The sequence below is a fragment of the Haliaeetus leucocephalus genome, unplaced genomic scaffold, assembly GCF_000737465.1.
Source record: "Haliaeetus leucocephalus isolate CR32 unplaced genomic scaffold, Haliaeetus_leucocephalus-4.0 Scaffold262, whole genome shotgun sequence".
Lineage (NCBI taxonomy): Eukaryota > Metazoa > Chordata > Aves > Accipitriformes > Accipitridae > Haliaeetus > Haliaeetus leucocephalus.
In genome coordinates this window covers 7825189-7850747 of record NW_010972698.1, presented here as the reverse complement: position 1 = coordinate 7850747, position 25559 = coordinate 7825189, and the positions used below count along the sequence as shown (strand labels likewise).

The following is a 25559-nucleotide window of genomic DNA, read 5'->3' as shown; positions in this document are numbered from 1 at the left end:
ATAAGTATATTACAGTTTCCTGAAAATTTTAGACTTTTAAATTTATGCTTAAACACCATTTACTCTAAGGCAAGGCACAACACAACACCTATGGCCAAAGGGCCAGAACTTCAACAAAACAGGCTCTTCAGCACATGACTCCATACTGAGAAGAGTCCAATTATGGTTCCCACCAGTAGATGTCAGGTTTTGCACAAAGAGTTTAACCACGCCTGAAACTTACAAGCATATTTGTGATAAGTTATTGGAAAAATACTTACTACACAATTAATTCCCCCCCCAGCTCAGTTATTGAGAAAAGGTTTTTAAAAACCCCTAGATTTTATCTAGCTGCATTCACACTCCATTACAAAGCATGACAACTCAGTTACAACAGTCTCTAGCATAAGGGGAGTGACAGCCATATATTAAGGGGTCAGAGGAGGGAGATATGGAAGCTTGATTCACAAAGGAGATCCAAGTTAGGTAGCCTTTCCATACCACACTACCTTAGTTTATATTCTTTCACCCCCACCCCAACATGGGATACTCATTAGAGCTCTGTGTTGATTTCAGAGATAAGCAGATATGTTTACAGAAGTGAGATTTCTAGAATAAATGATTTTTTTTTTTGGTAGAATGCCTCTACATAATACACAAGGTCATCAATTTTCAAACTTCTTTATAATTAAAAACCATGACCCACATTAGAAGATAACGCTACCTGAAATACTTTAGGGTTTAACTTGTTCTGAGAACAGGTGCGGCACTGTATTAAAAAAATATAGCACATACTTTGAAAGTTTGAAAAGCTGAGTGTTTGGGGTCCTCCCCCCAGTAGTCGACAGAGAACATTATGTACAAAGTTTCAATCAAGCAGGAAACCATTTGGTGTGTCAGATCTAAAGTACACCCACACTTGAATTCTAGTCTTCGTTATCACAGAAGCATTTAAAGACATGACCCATCAACCTATCTGGCACTAGGAATGTTCTGGCTCTTAGCCTAAACACACTACCAAGCATCAGACTGAAAACATAGAAGTAGCTTAATTCACCTGGAGCTACACAAACCCAGGATCAACTAAAGCATCTTGTAGCAAAAGGCAGAACTTTAAGTACAGCAGTAGTGCTACATGACAAGACTAGGGCATCTCTCCAGATCTTCCATTTGGCTTTTGTAATCAGTTTCTTGATTTGACATATATGAGAACTCAAAATTCTTAGTTAACGGGGATGTATTGAGCCATTTCCGAAAGTGAAACTGAACTTTATCAGCCAGTTCAGGTTTTCAAATATCAGACTAGACAAAGCCCTGAGGAACCCGGCCTGACCTTATAACTGACCTTGTTTGGAGCAGGGTGCTTGGCTAGATGCCCTTCTGATGTCCCCCTTCAATCCAAGTTATCCTGTGAATTTGGTATCAGATCCTTTTCACTTTTAAAAGTGGACTTTAAAAAAGCAAGTTCCTTGTGAACCAGTTTTAGGATTAATCTTGTTAACAAAGCTTCATTTAAAAGGGATTAACCTTAGTTACATGCAATATTCCCTTGCCTCACAGTACAAGCCTAACACAAAGAAATAGCAAGTTACCTAGCACACTGTGCAGCAGCGCTGGTTTCTTATTACAAAGATAGCATAGAAAGAGCTACATGAAAATCTTTGCTGCCTCCAAGAGGCAGGGGGAGGAAAAATAAAGTAAATCAGTACGCATTTAAAACCACCAGAAGCCATGCAGTGGTAAAACACACATAGGCTAAAATAACACACACATGGAAAGCATGATCAAGATCCTACACAGCAGAAGGAGGATTTATTTAGGTTACAGAACAGAAGAGACTCATTTAGTCTTCCTCACAGCTTCCAGATGATGTTTCTAATAGAAATTTCCCGAGTTTTCAGGTATAAGATAACTGCTGGGGTAAACAGGGAGAAAGGACACTAGAGGGGGAAAATGATGGTTTGAGATTACACTGCCCCTTCACGAAACAAGTTAGATGTACACACTTTTGTGAAGGTGAGTTTTTAGACAGTGAAACTCAAGAGTCTCTGCCCTTTGCTACCATATCTCTACAGTAAAATTGCAGAAAACTACATTGTTTTGCTAACGCATTTGGCAGTGCTAACACATTTTCAATGGTGATCCTGTCAGCATCAAGACTACACAAAATAGATCCAATTAATAAAGAAAATGGAATCATGGAATAATTTGGTATGGAAGGAATCACTCAAAGCTGGGCAACTTAGAGCAGGTTGCACAGTTGTCTAGTTGCATGTTGAGTAACTACAGTGATGAAGATCCCACAGCCTCTCTAGGCCCTTGATCTGGTGTCTGACTACCTTCATGGTGAAGCTTTCCCCCCCCCAAAAATCTCACCAGAATTCCCTCTGCTGCAACTTGGATCCATTGCCTCTTACCGCATGCAGGATGAAAGGAGCCTGCCTCCTTCTTTGCTACACCTTCTTAAGTAGCAAGAAGACAGCCATAAGATTCACCCTCTCCCCTGAAACCTTTTTCTCTCAAGTCCCAGCACGTCCCCATACACCCAGCCTCTCAACTCTGGGTGTCCCAAAATAAAGAGAGAAGTGATCTTTAAGTCAGTTTGTTTAGAATCAGGGACTTACTTTTGCTGATTTTGAAAGAGCTGACAAGGGAGCACCTTTCCTGCATATGCTGGCAGTAAATAATGGTGGATATGATGCTGAATGATAAAGTGTATCCTTCCCAATTCTGTGGCATTAAAAAAAAAAAAAAGTTTTTAACATGAGTCTAAATCTTCCTGTATAAAGTTTTTGAAGAAAGTGTTTCTCTCCCTTATTCTATTTGTAGTTTAAGGAAAAAAGGGCATTGATTTAATCAATATAGTTGGGGTTTTTTTAAACCTGTGACTGTCTTCCAAAGTAACTTATATATTCAGACTGGATTCCTTACACTTTGAGCAGCCTCTTAACATACACAATTAGCCTGTCTTGAAGAGTCAGGTGTACTCATTGAACACTTTTTGACAGATGGTTTTGGATATCCAGTTCAGATGCATTAGTTGCAGGAAGGGAACATGGTCTTTCCCAGACAGCAGTGAAGGAAAGCTAAGAGAAGTCTAATCCTGGGAAGATCTATTCACCCACAAGCTTATCAAGAAGTATTCCCTCAGCAGAGTCACTTATCTTCCTGTACAAAAGCTGTATTTGGCAGATTGTGTTCCTTATTTGCATCAACTTGTATCCCCACCAAATTAAGATTTTTTAATTTATTTTTTTTTTTAAAGCTAAACAGTTTGAAGAGAAAAAGCCCTGAGAATTTGTACTATATCAAGATCAATTCATGCCACTTACGGGGCATATTGCAGTACAGCATAAAAACCAACATAAAGTAAAACATGTTGGCACAGCAAAAAAAAAAGCTTAATGACCTATTCTAAGTGAAAACTTTCTTCTTGTTTAGACTTTTCAATAATCTCAAGGCCTGTTTTACTTGGGAAAGCAGGCACAAAAATTGTGCTACAGGAGAATGCATACTGCATAACAAGCTAGTACAAGTTTGAAAGCCACTCAGCAGCCACAGGCTAGAGATTTCTGATGTCACAGATTTAATTCTGTATCTCATATTAATGCAAAGAAAATCCAGGCTCCATACTATGCATAGCAACACTTGGAATTTCTCCTGCACATGAGCAGTAAGTTATCTACACCTCAATCAAATAAAGCAAGCATATACAATGACTACAATGTTTCAAGCATAGAAAAATCTACATTAAGAGCAAAATTTAGATGGTTACTATCAGTAGTTTGCCCTTAGTAACACCTTAACCATCACTAGTTCTGAAAATTAGGTGACTTGCCAGGTTTTCAGACATGGAAAAGTAAATGACTCCAAACCTCAGCGGAACACTGAGTTACACTTGGTACATTTGTTGCAGGTTAGGGAACTGAACAAGTCACCTGCCTTGTATTAGGCAGCCAGCAGCCTTCAGGACTAGTTCAATTCCTAGCTCTGGCCAGTAGGACACATTGTCTTATGTGACAGGGAAGATGATAAATACCGGATATAATAGTGAGTTGTGGCTTGATCATAACGAGCTGGTCACAATCTCTGTGCCTATTAAAATCTTTCAACTACACAGAGGTGGATAAGGAATCAAGGCAGCTTTTAAGAAAAAGACTGAAACTGCTCATATTTGCTACTTACCTACAATATTCCTGTTGCCTGCCCCCAGTCCCCACCACATACCCGTGAAGATGAACTCACTATCACTGCCATCTTCTTTGCTGTGACTTTTGCATAGCAAGACAAAATCAAGGGCTCTAATTAATCTATTTGAGTTTAGCTAATCCTTTCATTGGATTTTCCTGACAGCTTCTACCCCATTGAATCCATGTGTGGAGAGCAAGTTCTTTTCATTAGTATATAAAAAGAAGGGATGGTATTGGTTTACTGGTCAAAGGATAATTCTTCCAGAACAAGCTCAGTCTTTTGTGTCTTACATGGTCTGAGGAAAACTGCTTTATGCCACCAACAGAATGTTTTTTGTTTGTTTTTCAAGTTAAAGAAAGAAGTAAACATTTGAAATCAAAGTCACTTCTCACTCTTGGCCACAGGTTTGTTACAGTCAGCTCAGTGAAATGAATAAGCCTAAGTTATCCTCAAAAATTTGTTTTGGCTAGAAGCCTGCCTTATGTATTGGGCACATTGCCCCCCATTCTCATCAGGCCTAGAGATGTCAGTTACAAGGCAATTTCAGCATATTCCACTCCCTCCTCGCCTCCCAGCTGCCATTCACAACAGTATTGGACAAAATATTTCTAAAAGCCACCAGGTAGATGAATGCTGTTCCTGGAGAGAACAGCAGCTTGGTACTTCCTACAGCTGTGAAGGGGAAAGGCAATCTCTTTTATTGGTTACTAAGAGCAAGATAATAAAAGTTAGAGAGGACTGGTTAATGGCTTCAGGTAGGTTAGCCTGACTGTACATCTGAGTTTGTCAGAATCGAAGTAACACAGCACAGTTTAAGCAATATATTAGCTGCCTAACTAAAAGGTTTAGTTGTGAAATTTAGTTGAGATTCAGAAGTGATTTACCATTACGTACACACAGCTGCAGGGAAACCAAACAGTTAATCGTGTGTGTGTAGGGAGGGGTGTAGGAAATACCTAAAACCCCAAACTAAAGTATGCATTAGTACTTAAATAAAGTATCAGTACTTGAACATATAGGAGTTTAACAATATTTTAATACTCTTTCCATGGGAAAGATTACAGGGATAGGGAGGGAAGCCAGTCACTTACAGAGCTTGAAATTTGCAAATTAGAAATTAATGATCAAGAGAAAGAGGTGCAACTTCTTACAGAAGCACAGTAGGTGAATCTGTAAGATGCCTTTGCAAACTGTCAGAAGAGTTCTGACATGAACCAAGTTGCTCACAAATGAATTCTCAATATCAGACATCAGATATCAGACAGTTGGATAAGAGAAAGAAACAAGAGACAGTCTGAACATTTACAGACTGAGCATTTTCTTTACTCCAACGTCTTCCTCTCATACTATTTTATCATGAATCCAGAATTTCCTGTTTGATAACCCCTCTCATTTCTAGAGAAGCACAACGACATTACTGAACCTACCTAGCAATGAAGTTTGTAGTGATAGACTACATGCTTTTCTTGATAGTTCAGTTCTGGTGGCAGCACAAGGTCAAGTAAGATCAAAAACTGACTTTGTACAGCCACTGATTTTAAATGCTGGTGTAGCCTGTAACATATTAAGACTCCCTTAGAGATTGAAATGATCACCAAGCTTCAGCATGCAACATCTGTTGGGATTAACATGCACACACCAGCTTCATAAACAGATGTTGTACTGAAGGGAACCAGAGAGTTATTTGACACCACAACATTGTAAGCTACCTCAACAGGTGAGAAAAGTTCCCTCCAGCAGGGAAAAGATGCACAGAAATCACCGAAATAAATTCTGCCTAGGAGAAGTTGGCCAGAATTTTAAAGCAAATTCAAAACTCTGCAACACACTCTGATCACAGGAGCATAACTGAAATGTAGAACAATACTCCACAGTTTGTGAGGGAGGAGCAGAGAGCAAGCAGCAAAGGCTAGAAAAATATGCACTCAAGTCACACTATCCAGCAATTGCTGTTTTGTGTCCTGTATTTGTATGTTCCCATATTTTTTTTCTAATGACTTCATTAGGATTTATTTGAATACATATAATCAAGCCTTTTGATAGTTTGGTTTTACTAAGACTCCCATTCACTAGAATGGTCAAAGGAAGAACCTGTCATAAAACCCATTCAAAAGCAATTAATCTTTGAGGGCTTCCATACAGCACACAGCCTGTCTCCCCTAAAAGTTCTCAAACCTGAAACTTGCAATTCAATCCCATATACTTTTTCACAGATATGAGTAACAGAAGTGCTTCTGCAAGGCTGATGTCCTTATGAGTCATTCTACTACCTGCAGCAGGCTTAACTGTACAGCTACTGGGGCAATGAATTACTGTTATTCAAAGGTATAATCTCAACTTCAGGATGGACTCATGGTAGACTAAACACTTCAGGCTTTATTTTTTCCTTTCCTTCTGAAGAAGCACTTGCTCCTAATAGTAAGTTTTAGATTAATTATTAAGCACCTCAAGTCTCTCCCTTCAGTATTTACCAGCATCACACGACCAGCTATTCTTGTTAGCAAGCGAATCAGGTAATAAAATTAACACAGTACTACTTTCTTTGGAGAGCAAAGAAAAGAAAAAAAAGCTGAACGAAACACTGAGTCTTGCATTCTGATAGAGTGCCATATCAAACCACAAAGCCCAGTGTCGAAAGAATTACAGGTACATTAAACCCCTCAAGTTCTTGCACAGCATGCATAGAATCCTAGAATGGTTTGGGTTAGAAGGGACCTTAAGGATTATCTAGTTCAACCCCCCTGCCATGACCAGGGACACCTTCCACCAGACCAGGTTGCTCAAAGCCCTGTCCAACCTGGCCTTGAACACTTCCAGGGAAGGGGCATCCACAACCTCTTTGGGCAACCTGTTCCAGTGTCTCACCACCCTCACAGTAAAGAACTTCTTCCTTACATCTAATCTAAATCTACCCTCTTTCACTTTAAAGCCATTACCCCTTGTCCTATCACTACATGCCCTTGTAAAAAGTCCCTCCCCATCTTTCCTGTAGGCCCCCAGCAAGTACTAGAAGGCTGCTAGAAGGTCTCCCTGGAGCCTTCTCTTCTCAGGCTAAACAACCCCAACTCTCTCAGCCTGTCCTCACAGGGGAGGTGCTCCAGCCCTCTGATCGAGCAGGTCCATGTCATTCCTGTGCTGGGGGCTCCAGATCTGGACACGGTACTGCAGGTGGGGTCTCACCAGAGCAGAGTAGAGGGGCAGAATCACCTCCCTCAACCTGCTAGCCACACTTCTTTCGATGCAGCCCGGAATGTGATTTGCTTTCTTGGCTGTGAGCGCACATTGACAGCTCACATTCAGTTTTTCATCCGCTAATACCCCCAAGTCCTTCTCCACAGGGCTGCTCCCAATCCACTCATCGCCCAGCCTGTATTTGTGCTCGGGATTGCCCCAGCTCAGGTGCAGGACCTTGCACTTGGCCTTGTTGAACTTCATGAAGTTTGCACGGGCCCACCTCTTGAGCCTGTCAAGGTCCCTCAGGATGGCACCCCTTCCCTCCAGCACATTGACTGCATCACACAGCTTGGTGTTATCGGCAGACTTGCTGAGGGTGCACTCAATCCCACTGTCCGTGTGGCTGACCAAGATGTTAAACAGCACCAGTCCCAATACCGATCCCTGAGGAATGCCTCTCGTCACTGGTTGCCACTCGGACATCAAGCCGTTGACCCCACATCACCCCCTACCAGGTTTTTATTGCCAAAGAGGAAGGGGGAGAGGGACTAGAAACAATGGAAGTGTTAGTTAGGCTAAAATCCATGGTTCTAAAGTCTTCTAGTCCAGAAAACAATGAAATAGGACTTCACAATTCACCAAGTCTGTCTCTAGACCACATAACTGGTAAAATAAAGTTTATTTCCTGGAACCCCTACAATATCTAGATTAGCTCAAATACATGGAACTTTACTGCTGAGAAGCAGTTTAACAGTGTTTTGTAGTTCATGAAACTGTGGAAACTGCTTATTTCCAAGCTGAATTGCAACATCTTATCATTTCTCCTTGTTCACAATTTAAGGTTGGTAGAAGAGAATTTTCACAGTAGATACTGCAACTACTTGTTGGACAGCTGTGGAAGACCTATTCCTAGAATGAAGCTTATACACAGTGGACAAATCCTGCACCTCACATAGCTATTCTAGCTGCTACAGGACTTGCCTAAATGCTACTAACATCATCTGCTGCATTCAAGTATGACAGCTTACCAGTCAGCAACATAAGAATGTTTTAACTTTACAGAAAAAAGGAGCATGAACATTGGAAAATTCTATCAGTATAGAGACTGACTCTGCTGTTAGAAATTCACTCTGATTAAAATCAGTGAATTCAACACACAGAAAAGCATCAGTTACAAATGCCTTTGCCCTAGGAGGAAGACTACAGTACTCTTTCTGCTGTAAACATGCAAAAGTCTCAAATTCAATTATTCATACCTCTATATATAACGGAAAAGAAATTCAGCCTTTCAGTTCCAAGCAGACAGAGATCAAGCTTTATTTTGGTGGTGGTCCTGAAGAACATACTCAGATTTATTATTTTGCCAAGATCTGTGTAACGAAACACCTGCACAGTTACCTAGCTAAGGATTTACTATGCATCCAGGTCAAAGATTTCACCACTTATCTTCAGCAAGTTGAGTTTCCTTTCACTTGCCTGGACATGAATATAACCAAGAAACAAGAGGTTTTGTGGGGATTTGACAAGCAGAGTTAAAGCTGCTATTGTGACTTCTAATACATGCTCTTTAGGCTTAACAAGAGTACAAGTCTGCAGATCACACATATTTGAGTAATAAACAGTTAAGTCAGCTATGGCAGCAAAGCCATCACAGCTCCATAATCCAAATGGCCATTCTTTTCTCATTGAAGTATTTATGAGCAGTAACATTTCTAAAGCAGAATCTGAATTCAAAGATTATTACATACCCTTTTAAGTAATCATTTCCCTCAATTTACCTAGCTAAAGATACTAAGTTTCATGGTCTAAAACGTAAGAGTCAAAACATGTTTGCAGAAGTTCTTGACCAACTTTTTTTTTTTTTTCCTGAAGTAAGGGAACTTCTGACATGTAATTTAACCTGTTACACCTGGAGGCACCATCTTTCTTTGAAGTCTGCACAATACAAGATCTGTTCAGACTTGTAGAAGAAGCTCTTCACTGTAGTAGCCACAGTTCTGGCCACTGTGAATGAGAACACAACAGAGGCAGGCTAAAAACAGATTCTGAGACACCTGATGGATAAACAACCCTTCTTTTTCCTCTTAAGGGGCAGCACTAGCTTGTTTAGACACCTGAATAGCTTGTATTATAGTAAAAACATGAAACATAACTGTAAGAGACCCATTAAATCTAGTTACCACACCCCAAATGAATGTTCTGATTATACAGAAAGTTTATGGATCAATAAATTTTCTCTTAGAATACAGTTACTATGATTTGGTTGGAATTAAAGGGTTACTTTAAAAAAATATATAAGCAAGAGAACCTTGGCATAACCACCTTCAGAATACATAAAAATTTAAGCAAGGATGTCTATGTTAAAAATAAAGAGGATTGAATTTTTCTGCCTCTACTTTGTACTATAATGATATGGAATTTTACTGCTTTAAACTGAACCAATTATAGCTTTTTAACACACAGTTCCCTGTACAGGTTATCTTTCACAGCAGTTTCTAGTTAAAATAAAGGCAATATCTGCAGCAATAGATCTTTCCTTAGATATAGTCTAACCACAGACAACTTTCTGACTCAGAGTCTCTTTACTGAACTAACACCCAAAAGCTTATTTAACTTACTTTCATCCCCAAACTGTAACTATTTGCCCATAAAGATTTCTCCTTACAAACCTGAGAGCAACACAGGGAATAATTTCTCTCTGCTTTCCTGGAAGCTCCTAAGAAAAGTTCAGAGACAAGATCTATAGAAGCACTCACCTACAGATTTTGGCAGGTTGAGTGACCTGCCATGCAGCAGCTGCTACTGCTGCACAAAAGACTCAATTGGCAAACAAGGGGAGTAGAAGGGCAGGCTATTCAAATGCCTGAACTGCTGATCAGATTTTCTAGAAACAGAAAAAAAATGGGAAGGACTCATCCCTAGCAAGCCCCAGAGAGGCTGCAAGTCAGCAGGAAGACGCTTACACTGAAACAATTTTTAACCTCCCAGAAGTTAGGAGTTCCCACCTCCCTTTTTTGACAACTAAGGTGAAAGCAACAAGCAAATACACACAGAAGTGATCCCCCCGCAACAGGAGGTACTGCAGCTTAACAGAATCTTTCTGTATCTGATTCCTGAACCAGAGAAGAGGACAGAAAGTGCAAGAGCCCAGCTGGGCATCCAGTCAACTTCCCTGCTATCCCAGACGTTGCTCCCTTTCTCCATACTCAGCTTTAAGAGGGTGAAGACTGAGAACTCTTCAGGACATGAAGAAACTTTAAGCAGGCAGTACAAGGAACAGAGTTAGCCCTTGCAACTCACAGTAGCTCATTCTCATTTTCTACAAAGCCTTCCGTCTTTGAAAGCGATTGTTGCCACTCTGCTTTAATAAGTACTGCCAGCCTTGCACTCAACTGCACGGACAGTTCTCACCACTTCTGAAAACTCTTAAATTTCTGTGGTCTGTTAGTCTTACAAGACAAAGAATGGGCTTCAGTGTAGTATATTTTACTGGGTGTGACACACAGAAAGCAAAATAATCATCAATTCAAGCTCCACTGCCCTTCTCGTAAGCATTTCAAAGCTAAAATTGAAGAGACCTGAGAAGCCAAGTACTTTTACTCCTGTCCTAATGAACACAAATTTCCAAACAGCTCCACATCATGCTGTATGAGTTTGCAAAAATTTCCTTTAATAGCAACTCTGGTTAAGTGCTACCTTTATGCTACCATCCAGAAGTAGCATCTTAAAAAAAATCTATGTTCAGATTTGGCAAGTACACCTCCTGGTAAACAGTGCAAGCAAAGAGCACTAAAGACAAAATGTAGACTACCATGTGGTTTCTAGCTCACTTTGTCTACAAGTTCATTAACTGACAGATGTCAAACACCACACTTCCCTCTTCAGCAGGCAGTTCAGCACCTGCATGAACCTCTAAATAGAGCATTAATAGAGAAACACCCTAAACAAGGTGACTCTGGTCAGCTTTTCAGTTTTGGAATGGGAGGCTTTGCAGATGGACAAGTTTTATACCACCTCTGTAGGCAGTCTACACTTCACTGCTGCTCATTTCAGTTCTAATTGCTGAGCTCAGAATGCAAGTCATCCTCTAGTTTTTATATAGACCATAACTAAACTCCTTAAGCACATAGCAAATCAGAGGAATGGTTCATTTTAAGCGTGCCTCCATCTTCGCCTGTCCAGTTACACATTTCTGCAACTTACACTAGCACTGAGACACAAGCATTAAGTACCTGACATTCAGTCAGTGGCAGTATACAGTAAGCCGCTTTGCTTTTCAGGAAGTCTGAGTTTTACTTGAATTTTACACACAAGTCTCTAATCACTAGCCTCTTGAGGCTTCCTGATTTTTTCCAGCTGCAAATAAGAAGTGCCATATGGTACTCATTACAGGTTAAGATTTACTAGTCATTTAGGACCTTTCCCAAGTGACAGGTGTTAGATGTTGCCACTTTCTATAACCATGTCCAAATGTAACACAAACTTAGACCTAACTGTCAGCTAGTCTTGTAAGCCTCAGATATGTTTGCAAGCCAAGTATTATAGTCATAACACCACTCATTCTGGCAGTCTGTTTTTAATCTTTTCCTGGTTAAGGAAATGGAATAAAGATACAGGCTCCAGACTAATTCCCCAGAAAATGTCCTGTTCCTCACCTTCATCCATACAATATGCAACAGAGGAAGCTTCAATTCCTGAGTCCTGTTAATGGATGTCAGTCATTTGCCACTGACAACTGCACCTTCATGTCAAGTGCATGAAGCAGACCACACAAGAACAGAAATCCACTTTTTCCTCTGAGAAAGGAGAGGCAAAATAGAACAGCATTTCAGATTAATCCAACCCCACTGTGGTCTATTTTGAAACTACTGAAAGCACTCAATTAATACCAAAGATTAAGCAAGTATACATGCTAAAAATAATAGAGGCAGAGCACAGTGATATTGCATTGAGATGTTATCTAAAGTAGTACACACCCTCTTAACTGTCAGAACAAGACCTAACTCACTTAAGGCTTGGTGGGCGTCTGGGGGATTTTTTGTGGTGGAGGTGATTATCAGCTCCATTCTTCTTCAGTTCTTGGACCAAGTATCATAGCTCCAAGGTTCTTCTAGTTAAAGCTGTTTTATCATTTGTTTATGCCTGTAGCATCAGCATACTCTGTGTGCACATTTTAATACCTGAAGATAGCACTATGGGCAATGCTTTCTCTGTATTGCTCAATACTAGTAAAAAAAGCTACTCTCCAGCCTAAGGTAATCAAAGTTGAAAAAGTAAGTGGCACTGAAGAGGGCCAAGTTAAACAAGGAAGCAATGAAGACAAAGCAATTGTCCTAACCCTGTAAGTCAGGGGCACTTCCAAAGGAATCGAGCATCAGGACCTGATGAGTTGGGAGGCCCTTTTCTTCTTTTATCCACATGGGTTCAGAAATCCCTAAAGCTGATAAAAGTTGGATATTTAGTGTAAGCTCTCAGATGTCTGCTCAGGAACTCGCACGCTTAACTTCAGCAGATGAAGAGCAGCCCACAGTGTTAGCCCCTCGAGTTCATTTACTAATGCACTGGCTATGTGCTAGTAATAGCTCAGGGTCTCATTAGAGCACCTGTCACTTCAAGTGAGGTGCTTCACAGCAAGGTGCAGCTTGCTATGAAAAAGTGACCTTATAGTAATATGGAAGATGACAACAGTAATTTCCCCCAGACTATTTCACAGGGGCAAAGCAAAAGGGGGCCTGAATGTATTTTATTGCCTTTAAATGCTGGAAGGGACAGCTGCAGGCTAGTGCTAATAGATCATTCTATCTAGCACAAGCAGATCTTGGAATTAAATACTCAAACTTGATTATAAGAAATAGATTTCACCCCCTTACTCTAGAGGCTATACATTACATTATCCTGAGAATCATTACATTTGGTTTGCACTGATCATCACTAAACAGAAAGCACACCCTGGGAATTAAGTTGCACTTGTCAGAGACTTGCTACGTTAAAAAAATTTTTGAACCCATGCCAAAGAACTAGCTAAAAGGACCATAGATAAGATCTTTACAAAAAGCATTGAAAAACCAACAAGTTTTTTGAAGTATTAACATTGTATCAGTAGTAGGAAAGGCAAAATGAATTTGATCAGTGCTAGAGGAAGAGGGTGCAGAGGGAAAAGGAAATGCACTTTATATTTTTGTTTTGAACAGAAGCTAATGTCTAAGCCTTTATTATTTCTTCTGCATTTTGTCTCTGTTGCCCGCCAACCATAAAAAATTATTTTAAGAAAGTCACAATGGAGTATTCCTCCTGAGAGATACAGTGAAAAACATTTCAGCAGAATATGATGAGTACATAAAAGAAAGCATAGCGGATAGTGCTTTAGTAAAGAGACAAATTAAAATGTGTAACCCAAATATTCCTTTTTCAAAATAGAAGGACACCATCCACTTAAAACTTGCAAGCAAAGTGTCACTTTCAATGGATGCTGTGTAAATAGATGAGTACTATTTGTTTTGGGAAGGAGGAAGTCTTAAGCAGTACCATTAAGCTTCTCCTTGCTTTGACACATGGAAATTTAACTGCTTTCTCCAGCAGTTCATTTTACTCACAGTCAGTCTCTGGAGGATACTCAGTAGCAAGTTAACCATATCTGAAGTATCTGGTTAAGGTGTTTCTCTGACCACGTCTGAGGATGTCAGTAAGCTGTCTTCCTTGCAATATTGCACTAAAATATTGTCAGTTTAAAAAAAGTGGGAGTAGGCGAGGACAGCATACATGGTTCCAACACCCTATCATAATAATTACAGTGAGGAGATCCATTCATAGGAAAAAGCCCTCAAGTATTATTAAAACTTGAGGTGCAGTTCAGTCTGAAGCTTGGCAGGAATAAGAAACAGCCCCTGGCACTTGTACACATTCCAAAACAGAAAGTCACTTTCTCTAAGGGAAAGCGTTCCCTGAGGCACCCTGTTTGGGGAGTATACCGGGTCCCACAAGTGCTATTTGGAGCTGAACATATGCCAAGAAAACAACCTGCTGCAAGTTTGTGATATATGCTCTGCATCCTGCAGTAACCAGTAGGTTAGATACAAGCTCTCACTATGGAGCATTTCCACAAAGTTTTAACTGTACTCCTACACCAAGCAAGGTTTGGAGCAGAAGATACTGTTGCAACATCCTTCCAGTCCGCAACTATCAGAACAAATAGAGAACTTCAAAGACAGCTCTGCTTTGAGCAAGAGATCACCTAATCTAGCCTTCAGAGCAGGAGGATTATACCTCCAGACTAAATTTTTCTATGATTCTACAATAAATGAGAAGCTTGGAATCTTAGCACTTTTTAATTTTGTTATCTACATTTAATTAAAAGTATTCAGAGTGTTAAATCCAACAATAGTTTTGTGGAGGGTTAACTTTGGCTGGACACCAGGTGCCCACCAAGCCACTCTATCACTCCCCTCCCCAGCTGGAGAGGGGAGAGAAAATATAATGAGAGGCTCCTGGCTTGAGACAAGGTCAGGGAGGGATCACTCACCAATTACCATCACAGGCAAATAGACTCACATCAGGGAAATTAATTTATTTTATTGCCAATCAAAAGTCAGAGTAGGGTAATGAGAAATAAAAACAAAAAACCCCCACCTTCCCCCCCACCCCTCTCTTCTTCCCAGGCCCAACTTCACTCCCTTTTTTCTCTACCTCCTCCCCCCAAAGCAGCACAGGGGGACAGGGAATTGGAGGTTGCAGTCAGTTCATCACACATTGTCTCTGCCTCTTCTTCCTTCTCTCTGCCATGGGAGACAGTCCTCCACAAACTTCTCCAATGTCGGTCTCCTCCATGGGGTGCAGTCCTTCAGGAGCACACTGCTCCAGCATGGGTCCCCCACAGGGTCACAAGTTCTGCCAGAAAACCTGCTCCAAAGCAGGCTCCTCTCCATGGGTGCACAGGTCCTGCCAGGAGCCTGCTCCAGCACAGGATTCCCATGGGGTCCCAGCCTCCTTCAGGCAACCGCCAGCATGGGCTCCTCCCCAGGCTGCAGGTGGAGATCTGCTCCACCATGGACCTCCCTGGGCTGCAGGGGGACAGCCTGCCTCACCATGGTCTTCCCCACAGGCTACAGGGGAATCTCTGCACCAGTGCCTGGAGCATCTCCTCCCCTCCTTCTTCACTGACCTTCGTGTCTGCAGGGTTGTTTCTTTCACATATTCTCACTCCATTCTCCCAGCTGCAGTCACACAGCAGGCGTTTTTTTCCCCCTTCTTAAACGCAATATCCCAAAGGAGCTACCACCATCGCTGACAGTCTCAGCCTTGGCCAGTGGTGTGTCTGTCTTGGAGCCGGCTGGCATTGGCTCTGTCGGACACGGGGGAAGCTTCTGGCAGCTTCTTATAGAAGCCACCCATGTAGCCCGCCCCCCACCCCAGCTACAAAAACCTTGCTGCACAAACCCAATACAGTTTTCTGTGCTTACTCTCTCCTGTGAAGCATAGGAGAAGACAGTAAACTTACTAAAAGTCTCCAGCTCTGCAAAGCTGAATGGAATATAGAATCAGTACCAGAAGAATTACCAAGGTACAACTGTAGCTCATATTTCAGATATCAGGTATGTCAAATATTTGACCAGTATCTGTTATCACAGTATGAAACATGAAATAAAATGCCCAGTCTGAAGCAGAGAGCAAAAAAGCTGGAGAAATTTGTCCAAAGATTACAGCACTTTGAATATACACATTGGTTTGGACAGTTTTCTTCTTTCAGGAGCCAGCATGACAGTGTTTTGTGGCAAGTAACTGAAGCTTCTTAGGCAGCGTATTTATGATGACCAATGAAAACCGCTGTTCAAGTACAGCAAAATCTTGCCTGACTGAAGAATATTTTTTCCAGACTTCATTACCAATTTGTAATGATTAGCATTCAGAAATTCATCTTTACACTTTAAACATCCACCTTCTGTATTTGTATTCTGAACCCTTTTAGCAACCAGTGATAATACAGTATTCATTTCATTTCAGGATCAGTGTTGGATAACTTAAGAGTTTGTCTCTGATATACTCCTGAACACCACCAAAAAGCTTAAGGTCTTCCTTACTATCTTAAATAATCTTCTACCAAAATTATCAACATAATCCTTTCTGACATCAAGACAAAAAAGTCACTAAAAAGCTTACAGTGAATTTTAGGACAATACAATCACAGCAATCCATCATCCTATTGATGTTAAACACATTTGCTTAGTCCAGCTGTTTAAAAAGAAGAAAAAAAAAGTAATACTATTTCCATCACTGTCATGACTGGCAGTGCTGTTTGTCTACAATTACTTCTGTAGAATATTAGCAATTTAAGGTTCTTTAAAGAGACCTGCTTGATTATTCTCACTCTTAGGTACAGTATGCTGATGTTCTAAAAATACACATTTTCTGAGCATGACTAGACCTGTCAACAAGCATTTCTCATTCAAGCCTAGAGTTAAGGAATTTTCTAGGTTCACTTAGGGTACAAAAATTCATACTTTAGATGTAGATGTTTTAACACTTTGTTACTACTATTGCTTTAAGGGTTTTAAAGCTTTTAGAACAGAAAAGATACTTTCAAGAATTTTGTGCATGCACATGTGGAAGAGTGTCACCAATTCTATTGCTAATAAATTTACATAAGCGTTCTGGATCAGAAACTAAATGACACCACATATACACTTTCCCTTCAGTCAAAAATACAAAACCCACCCCATCCACACAAATATAAATTTTTATATTGATGTTTTCACTGTTTGCCTGGGCAGACTCTAGGCACGGCTTCTGGAGATTTTCATGGCACTACTTTCCCCACCAAGAAAGTGCTGAATAAATATTGGAAGTTAAGCTGACTAACCAAAAAAACACTCAAGCCTTGCAACTTCTCATCCTCTCTAGATTCTCTCCTTGTTGTTTTAAATATTTAATGACTTAAAAATTGAAAAGAGTAATTGTTTTGCAGAAACCTCAAGGTTTTGTCCTCATGTCTGACTACACAGTGACTGGATGAAAAGAGATACGAGAAGTCCAATATAAATTCTCATTTTTCAGTCCAATGAAGAAGCCTTCTTTTCCTTCTGAATACCTTTGCCCTTTAAGGTTCAATCAAGAAGAGAAGTGTTCTTAAGCTAATTCAGAAAAAGTATTTTCTCCGATTAAGTCAATTCATATTGTCTGAATGACAGCTAAAAGTTACTTTGCCTTTCAGAAACAATGGCTTCTGCTGTCATTCTGTATAACAGGTTGGTTCAAAGTAAGTTGACTCAAGAAAAATCACTGCCCCATAAAAAGGATTATTTTTAAAAGGTTTTTAACCTGAGTTCATAAGCTCCTTCATCCAGACATTGTTTTGCAGTGGCATTTCTTGTCACGAAATCAAGTTTTCTGGGAGCTGAAGATCTGCCTAGCCTTGCCTGCAGGTCACATTAGTTTTCATTGCTTTACTTAAAGCCATTTAATTATGGTTTTTAATAATTGCTACTTTAATTCAAGGTGCAGAAAGAGTGCAGTTCATTGCCCAGGGTGGTCATTTTCTTCCTCTCTATCGGAAAACTGCAGGATTTCAGTGCGTAAAGAGAAAGGTTTGCTTCTGAAGAATCAATGCTGCATTTAGTAGACACCGGCTGATGCTAGATAGTCTCTTCTTCATGAGTTGTCAACATATTTCCTCCTTAATGAAGGAACATTCGCATTCACTGCCAACAAGGTGAAGCCAAAAAAATAATCAAATGCAAGTGTTGAATTAATGGTTGCTTAAGCTTGACAGCTTATATAATTAATAATTAACACTTGTTATATTTTCACCAAGAATGCAGGAGTTAGAGAGGCTAGGAACCAGAATGTAGGAGAGCAATAACATTAATTATTCTGAACATTCTGTAAACTTTGACATTTTTCAGAGTACTCAAGAAATACCAGGAAGTCCAGTACATGTCACCAAAATCATCGCTCAATTTCCCTCGCTTGATTAAAAAAATAGGGAAAGGACAGGAGTATGACTATCAGGAAAACAGCAAAGAAAAGTGTTTAGGATAAAGGTGAAGTATATGGACTCAGAGAATTTTTCTACACATGGAGATGAGAAATATTGCCAGAAAGTGTTTAATAAAGTTGATTTGTTTAGCACCAGGTAGTTATTAAACTAGTAGGACCCGTAAGTCAACACTTGAATGAAAACAATGCACCTGGCACTGGTCTTTTAAGTAGTTCTGGATTCCAAGTCACCATTTTTGCATCACACTGTTTATACTAGTATACAAATTAAGAAGCATGAGAGACATCCTGCTAGATTAAGACAGAAAAGTAGAAAACTCCTACTATAACAGCATGAAGCAGTTGATAACAGGGGAAAAAGATTGCCAGCCTATAACATCATAGGCAAGCAAAAACCCCAGCACCCTTCTCACAGGAGTTTCAGAAGCTCTTAAGCAGACAAAGTAACAGGGTAGAAAGGGATGGCCTTCCCAGATCAGAGCTTGGGAATGAAACCCAGGCAACTGATTATTCCAAACACCTTACTAAGGACTTGACACATCCCTCAAAACCCATCATTATCATCAAGTGCTCAGGGATTTTTCTTAAGTTTTGAGTTGCAAGAGAAACTCAGTTATCTTATTTCCTCCTGTTCACAAAAGAATCCAAACTGCACTTTATTAAATACAATATACCAATGCATATTACCAGTGCACACATGTATAAGAAACCTAATTTGTATTTAGGGATGTGCTACAAGATGAACAGGCAGCTTTGACTTCCCAGGCATATAACTACCAGCTGTAGATGGCATACAGGTAACAAGTTATCAGATGTAAAATACAACAACATCTCTGACACCATCTATAAGCTTTTGCCCTTCCACTCGATGCTGCCAGCCCTCTAAGGTACTTGAAGTTCCTGAAAGACTTTAAGTAGAAACAGGAATCTGTCAGAAACAACAAAAACCCAAACCCCAACCACACAGTGTTGATATTCAAAGCTCACAGCTTTTCTCTCAGTACAAATGTTGGCAAGTTGCTTCACTTTAGCACTATGGTTGCCAAATAAAGCCAGATTTATGTTTAGCACATTAAGGTTCATGTATTTTCATCTAGCCCAGTAACCACACAAAAAGGCAGTTAGTCAAACTGAAAATTAAGCTAGGAAGGAGTCTGTGTAGTTCTGCTTAATTTTCCATATAAAAGTACTAAGAAGATGTTATAACTTATGTCACTTAGAGCAGTAGTTCCTAAAACACTGAGCTGAAGGACCTCTATCAAGCTTTACCTTTCTCACAAACTGCTCTACAATCTCAAGCTCTTAAATGAAGCCATTCCAATATATCTCTGCTGATTATTTGCCATGGCTCTCAAGTGAGCCTGAAGTAATCAGTAATCAGCAGTGTCTTACCTTAACCTTGTGCAAGAGGCCCAAATGGACCAGTCGCCTTTCAAGTTCTTCTACCAGAGCCAAGAAGGTGATCTTACCTACCATAACTACATTTCCAAATACAACACAAGGAGGTGAGGGGTACAACTATTAGAGTAGAGAAAGAGATGGAAAAAGATGAAAGTCTTTGTTTCATACCAGTGAAGCGTTTTAACACAAACCAAGGATTTCCTCCATGCTCACCATTCCTTCTAGAGAAGGGGTGTCTACCACATACATACACCTCAGCTGCAACTAAGGGTTGTAAAAGCATAAATATTCCCTAGAAAGCAGTACAGCATAAATATCTTTCTCTAAATTAATAGTGTGGTTTAAAATGAAGATTCACCTTCATAACAACTAAAGTCAGTCCTAGAATAAACACACTTTCCAACGTGTTTAATATATTTCAGCAGAAAGTCCTGACAGATACAAACACTGGCAAAAAGACTTACTAGCCTGTTTTCAGGCAGGAAAGTGAATAGAGCTTTGCTTATCTCAGGGAAAGTTAACAGGAGGGAAAGCAGGGGTTTCAGCAGACCTGCAGTAGCAAAGCTTATCTAGCATACAGTGGGGTCATATTAGACTACAGTAGAACAGTTTCGAGGCATATAGCTAGACCTGCAAAGAGAATAATTTTGTAGATAAACTAGAACCAAAAGTAAAATACCTATTAAGTGTGTTGCACACAGATGCCTTTTACAGTGCCAGGAGAGAGAAGAGATTGAAATTCAACTCTGACATTTTAATTCTCTGTAGAGATTAGGTAAAAGAAACAAAATACAGATGAGACTAAACTATTTTTCTTCCCCTCCAAACTGGATTTCTCTTTGTCTCCTGCAACAACAGAGCTGCAATAACCAAAAGCCTTGAAGGTTATCGCCTTCAAGTTAGCCAAAATCCATAGCTTTAGAGTTCCTCTCTGACTCCTAAAACACACACTTCAGGTGGAAAAAAACTCATTATCAATATTGCCACCACAATTTATTTTTCTTTTGTTACAGTATAATAAAATAATACACATACAAACACACACTGCATAAGACACTCTCCACAAAAGTAGAATACAAAATTAAAATTCTGAATGCTGCTGTGCTGACAGCTTAAGAGATGGCTTCTTGATTAGTTGCAACTAAAAACAGCATTTAAGTAAATATAAGCCTTCCAACTCACAATTTAACTACAAAACTATGAATAATTTTTGACTACAGGATATGTAAGTTGTCTCAACAGAAACTACACCTAGGAGCATGACTATACTCTCTCATAGTTTTAGACTTACAGGATAATTCAGGCTAGAAGGGCCTCAGGAGGGTATTTAGTCCAGTCTCCCACTCAAATCATGGCAACAGAGATGCAGTTTCATAAGTGAGAGTCACAAAATATCAAAGTCCTTTCCAAGCAGACTACAACTATGTCTATTTACAGTTTAAGCATCACACCTTTTAGATGGAGACTGAAGCATTAACAAGTTTAAGCTAAAATGTTTCATTTGCAATATAGCTTTGCAATTACCAATTGCCCAATATCCATCTCTCCTAAAATTAAGATCGCATGCCCCAGTTTTTCCTTCTTGCATCTCCTCACAAGTTCTCAAAGAAAGACTTAAGCTCTGCAAGAAAGACTTGAGACAACTGCAAAGCAATTGTTTTTTAAAATAAGCATTAGAATTCTTTTTACAACAGGACCCTTTCCTCTTCAGCTCAGCTATGTTTATTCTGTTGATAATTTCACATTACACTGAAGCTTTTCCTCCAGATACCACACACTTAGCTATTACATAACCAGGATGCTCAGCACATTCCCTTTTTCAGAAGCTGCAATGTACCAGTGATATTTAATAAGGTTTAACTGCCTTGCTAACCTTTCACAGGAAGGTAAAGGATGCTGCTTAAGAATCCTTAAAACTGTACCAGCACTATATCTTTTGAACAAGTTTTATTTTAGATACTCTTGAGAAGAGATGGTTTACAGCACAGAAAAGTCTGCAGTCAACATCAGATAGCCAAACACTGCATATAGCAAGAACTTAAAAGCACCCGAGTGGTTTTAAACATTACTGAGTCCATACAGCCTTATGAAACAGATAAGCAAAGAGCGTCTTCATTCAAAGCAATTTGGCTGGTATTATCATTACTGGCAGAGGCTACTTTCCATTCAGTACGCTTGCATAATGCTATTCCTAGAATGTGTAAGTGAGTGTTATCTAGATATCTTCTTATGCGGTGATATCAGTGGAGAGTTTACACAGTCGATGCAATTAGAGAAGGAAGCATTTTAATCTAAGTGAATGAAAGGTAAAAATGCACAATACATCTTTGCTGTATGCGCAGAACAGATGCCTTACTGCACTTTGCCCCAGATAGAAAATATGCGTGTTAGATTTGTTGGGTTCTTACTGATTTCAGTTGTTTTGTAATACAGAAAAGTTTCCACATGTTCTAGTAAAACCAACAGCAACTAATTACAGTACGGTAAGCATTATTGTTTATTCATAGTAGAAAAAGATCACTATGTAAATTTATACTTGCTGTTAAATAAACCAAGTAACACTATGTCCTAGGAAAATTTCCCTTTCTACTTAAAAAAAGTATAAGTGACTTAAATAACTGCTTTCAGTGAGTAGATTAATTCATTCATGGCCAGGAAATTAAAGCCTAGGCATTTCAACAGAACTATCAGTCCATTTCCATCATGTGGAAAAATTGAATAAGATACGCAATGATTTTGTGTACATAGCCGCATATGGTCCAAATGCTTTTACATTAAGTTTCATTCAGGATTCCTTTGATTTCTTTGTATTTTAGTATGTGCCAGAACACACAGAGATACAACTTTTACTATATATCTTAACTAAGAGCCATGAAAGGTCAAAAGCAAAACACAGGACAAATGACAAGTTGCAAGCGGGAGGGCTTGAGTCTTGATGTTATGAAACAGTCTTGTGCATGACTAATCAAGACACATCCACGGAATTTCAGGATGAAATACTTCTTGAATCCTAAAAGCCAGCATCCATTTCTTTCTGCTTTTACAGACCTAGCTTTCGTAACTAGAAAGAGCCACAACCAGTTATGAAATGGAAAATAGTAACAACCACCACCACCACTACCATGATAAAATAGTTAGGACAAACAAGAAAAACAGAGATGACCATTATTTACAGGTTAACCATATTAATCAAGTACATTGTAATTAATGACACAGTAGCATGTATTTATATACATGGTAACCTCTGAAAGAAAAAAAAATCTCAGCTAAACTTAGAGAACTTTCAGGAATAATACATTACCTTCTTAAACACAAATGATGCCCATCTTGCCAGCCTGCCTCACCATATTTGATCAACTGTTTTCACCCCCACACTTTCAAACTGGAGTTATAATGGAAGGCAAAGAAAAAGAGACATTGCAGAAGTTACTTCATCTTTAATAACTTTTGGGCTGATGAAGTCTATTTAAGCTTTAAAAAGCAAGGCCTTAACTATGAGGGAAACTTTTTTCAATATAAACCAACAGATAGTCACTAACTTCAAGTAAGTTTTGTAGATTAGCACAATTCAAGAATCTAGTCCATCTATGTTCTTTAAATAAATAGATTTCTCAGTCAAAACTTGCAATCACTTTTCTATAACAGTGCAAGTGTAAACCTGCCAGGAAAGGAAAAAAATTCTGCTTATAGGAAGAGCTAATTGGCTTATATACATGTATATAGATCTATATTAAAGCCACTAAGGCACTTAATAATATTGCCCCTCAACATACATTATAAGCACTCATACCCTCTGATGAAAGCGTACAACAAATAAGCACCTTTTTTATACTGTAACTTGAAATCACTTCATGCACTGATGACACCATCTTCCACCTCATTCATTCTCCCACTCTAAAGTAAGACTGTTCGCAGACTCCCAGCTACTTTTACACTGTTCCTCAGTAGTTAGACACTTCATTCTACATCAACAATGAGTCTGCAGAAGAGTGCATAGCATGATCCATATACTACTCACCAAGTTTAGATAATGGGCTATGGAAATCCAGCAATAAAATCTGAACAATTAAATTCATCCTTACTTGAGTATGAAGTTTTGGCAATTTTTTTTTTAATAAGTTATTGGAATTTCCTTATGATGTCCATATTGGCAGATGACTCAACTGTACTCTGTCACCTTGTAACTGATCACATAGCCATATACACTATTTGAATGGTCTGGAGCAAGGACACCAGAACGAGTTAAACTCATCCCACCAGATTTATCCTGTTGGGGAAAGGGGAGGATTCTGATACAAGGTCCCCCCAAAAAATTCACAGAAGAGACAGTGTGTATCAAGCATACTGCTACAGTGTTAATTCAACCCTTTCGGACAATGAGAAAAATAAAATGCTGATCCTCGTTAATAAGGATCAGCATCATTTAGTGTTATCATCATGGGAGATTCAAAGATACCAGAAGACCCAAGTATCAAGAAACCATTAAACCCTTATGACAAAACGTCAGTGGGACTTACGTAGGTTGGAACAGAGGTATCTCTCTTTCCCCCACTCCCTCTAGCCCTTGGGTCTTCAGTTAATCTTATCTCACTGGGGTAGTAAGTCCCCAGGGGGACTTATCCTAAAAGAGAGGCTGTAGCACAAGGTGGTGTTAAGAACCAGGAACTCCACCCTTGCCTTTTCTCTTTTCTTCATTTCTCCCAAGGCAGAAGACTGCCTACAGGGTCAGCCTAGCGCAGGCCCCTTCCCAAATCCCACAGATTCCCACCAATTGCATGCATGAAACTCTGCTTGGGTGCTTTCCTGAGGAAAGAAAAGGGCCACATTTATGCACACAAACCTCCCCATCTTCAACCCCCGCTGGCTAAAACAGTGAAGTCCTGTAGGTAGGAATTCCTTCTTTGGGGACGGAAGTTATGGGAGGGAGCCTGATGTGAGGTGGTACTTAACAGAACAGCAGAATGAGTATTACAGACAATGTGGAGACAAAGCAGTTCTCCAAATCAATAAGTACTGGTGGCACACTAGTATCACTTACACTTGGATACACACCTGGGCATGGTAAGAAGGAGGGGTAGAAGGAGAAGGGAGTATATTACGGCTAGTCTTTGCTTTTTTGGAAGGGCAGATGAAAGGTCTGCAAAGTTTCACTGTAAAGGAATGCACTTCAAAGGAGAGTTCAAGACAAATAAGGTTTTGTCAGCTTTAACTACAAAATCGGACAGGGGAAGTAGGAGAAAGGTATTCTACACCTATTACCATAACATATTATGATTTTTCAACTAGAGAGTAACAACAGAAATCTGGATTCATTTTCCCTTCCAAATAAACTTTAAAAAAAGTTAACAGCCAGAGGAAGGGATTGTAAAAATCTGAAATTAACCCATGTTAAGGTACAAACCTTTTAGTTAATTTCACCACTTGTTAACAGCTGAAGGTCTTAAGTCAAGTACCTTGAAAGGAGAAGCTAGGGGTCACCTCTCCCTCCTCTCAGTTTCAAGGCCCAGCCACTCCAGGGAAGCTGGGATAGCATCCCTCTCCCAAAGAGAGAAAACAAAATTCTTCTCCAGGCCACCTACTGTGCACCCTCTGCAACACCGCACGCATCTACCATCTCCGCTAGCATCGCAACTTAGGTTTTAAGAAAGCAGAAGTACAGCCCTCAGGAAAACCAAGTCACAGTCTGAGGCGTAGTCCTCCGGCAAACCATGACCACAAGCCTCAGGCTCCCTGCCACGTCTAGGTGGGACTTACAGATGCAGGTGAAGGCTCGCTGGCAAGAGCTCAGACACCTCTTCACGAAGGTCCTTTAGGGGAGGAAGGCG

General features: G+C 39.8%; 1 protein-coding gene across 1 annotated transcript in view; it reads left to right on the top strand.

The window, feature by feature from the left end:
• COL4A6 (collagen, type IV, alpha 6) overlaps positions 1–25559 on the top strand; it is a 172838-nt gene that overhangs the window by 8271 nt on the left and 139008 nt on the right. The window lies entirely within an intron of this gene.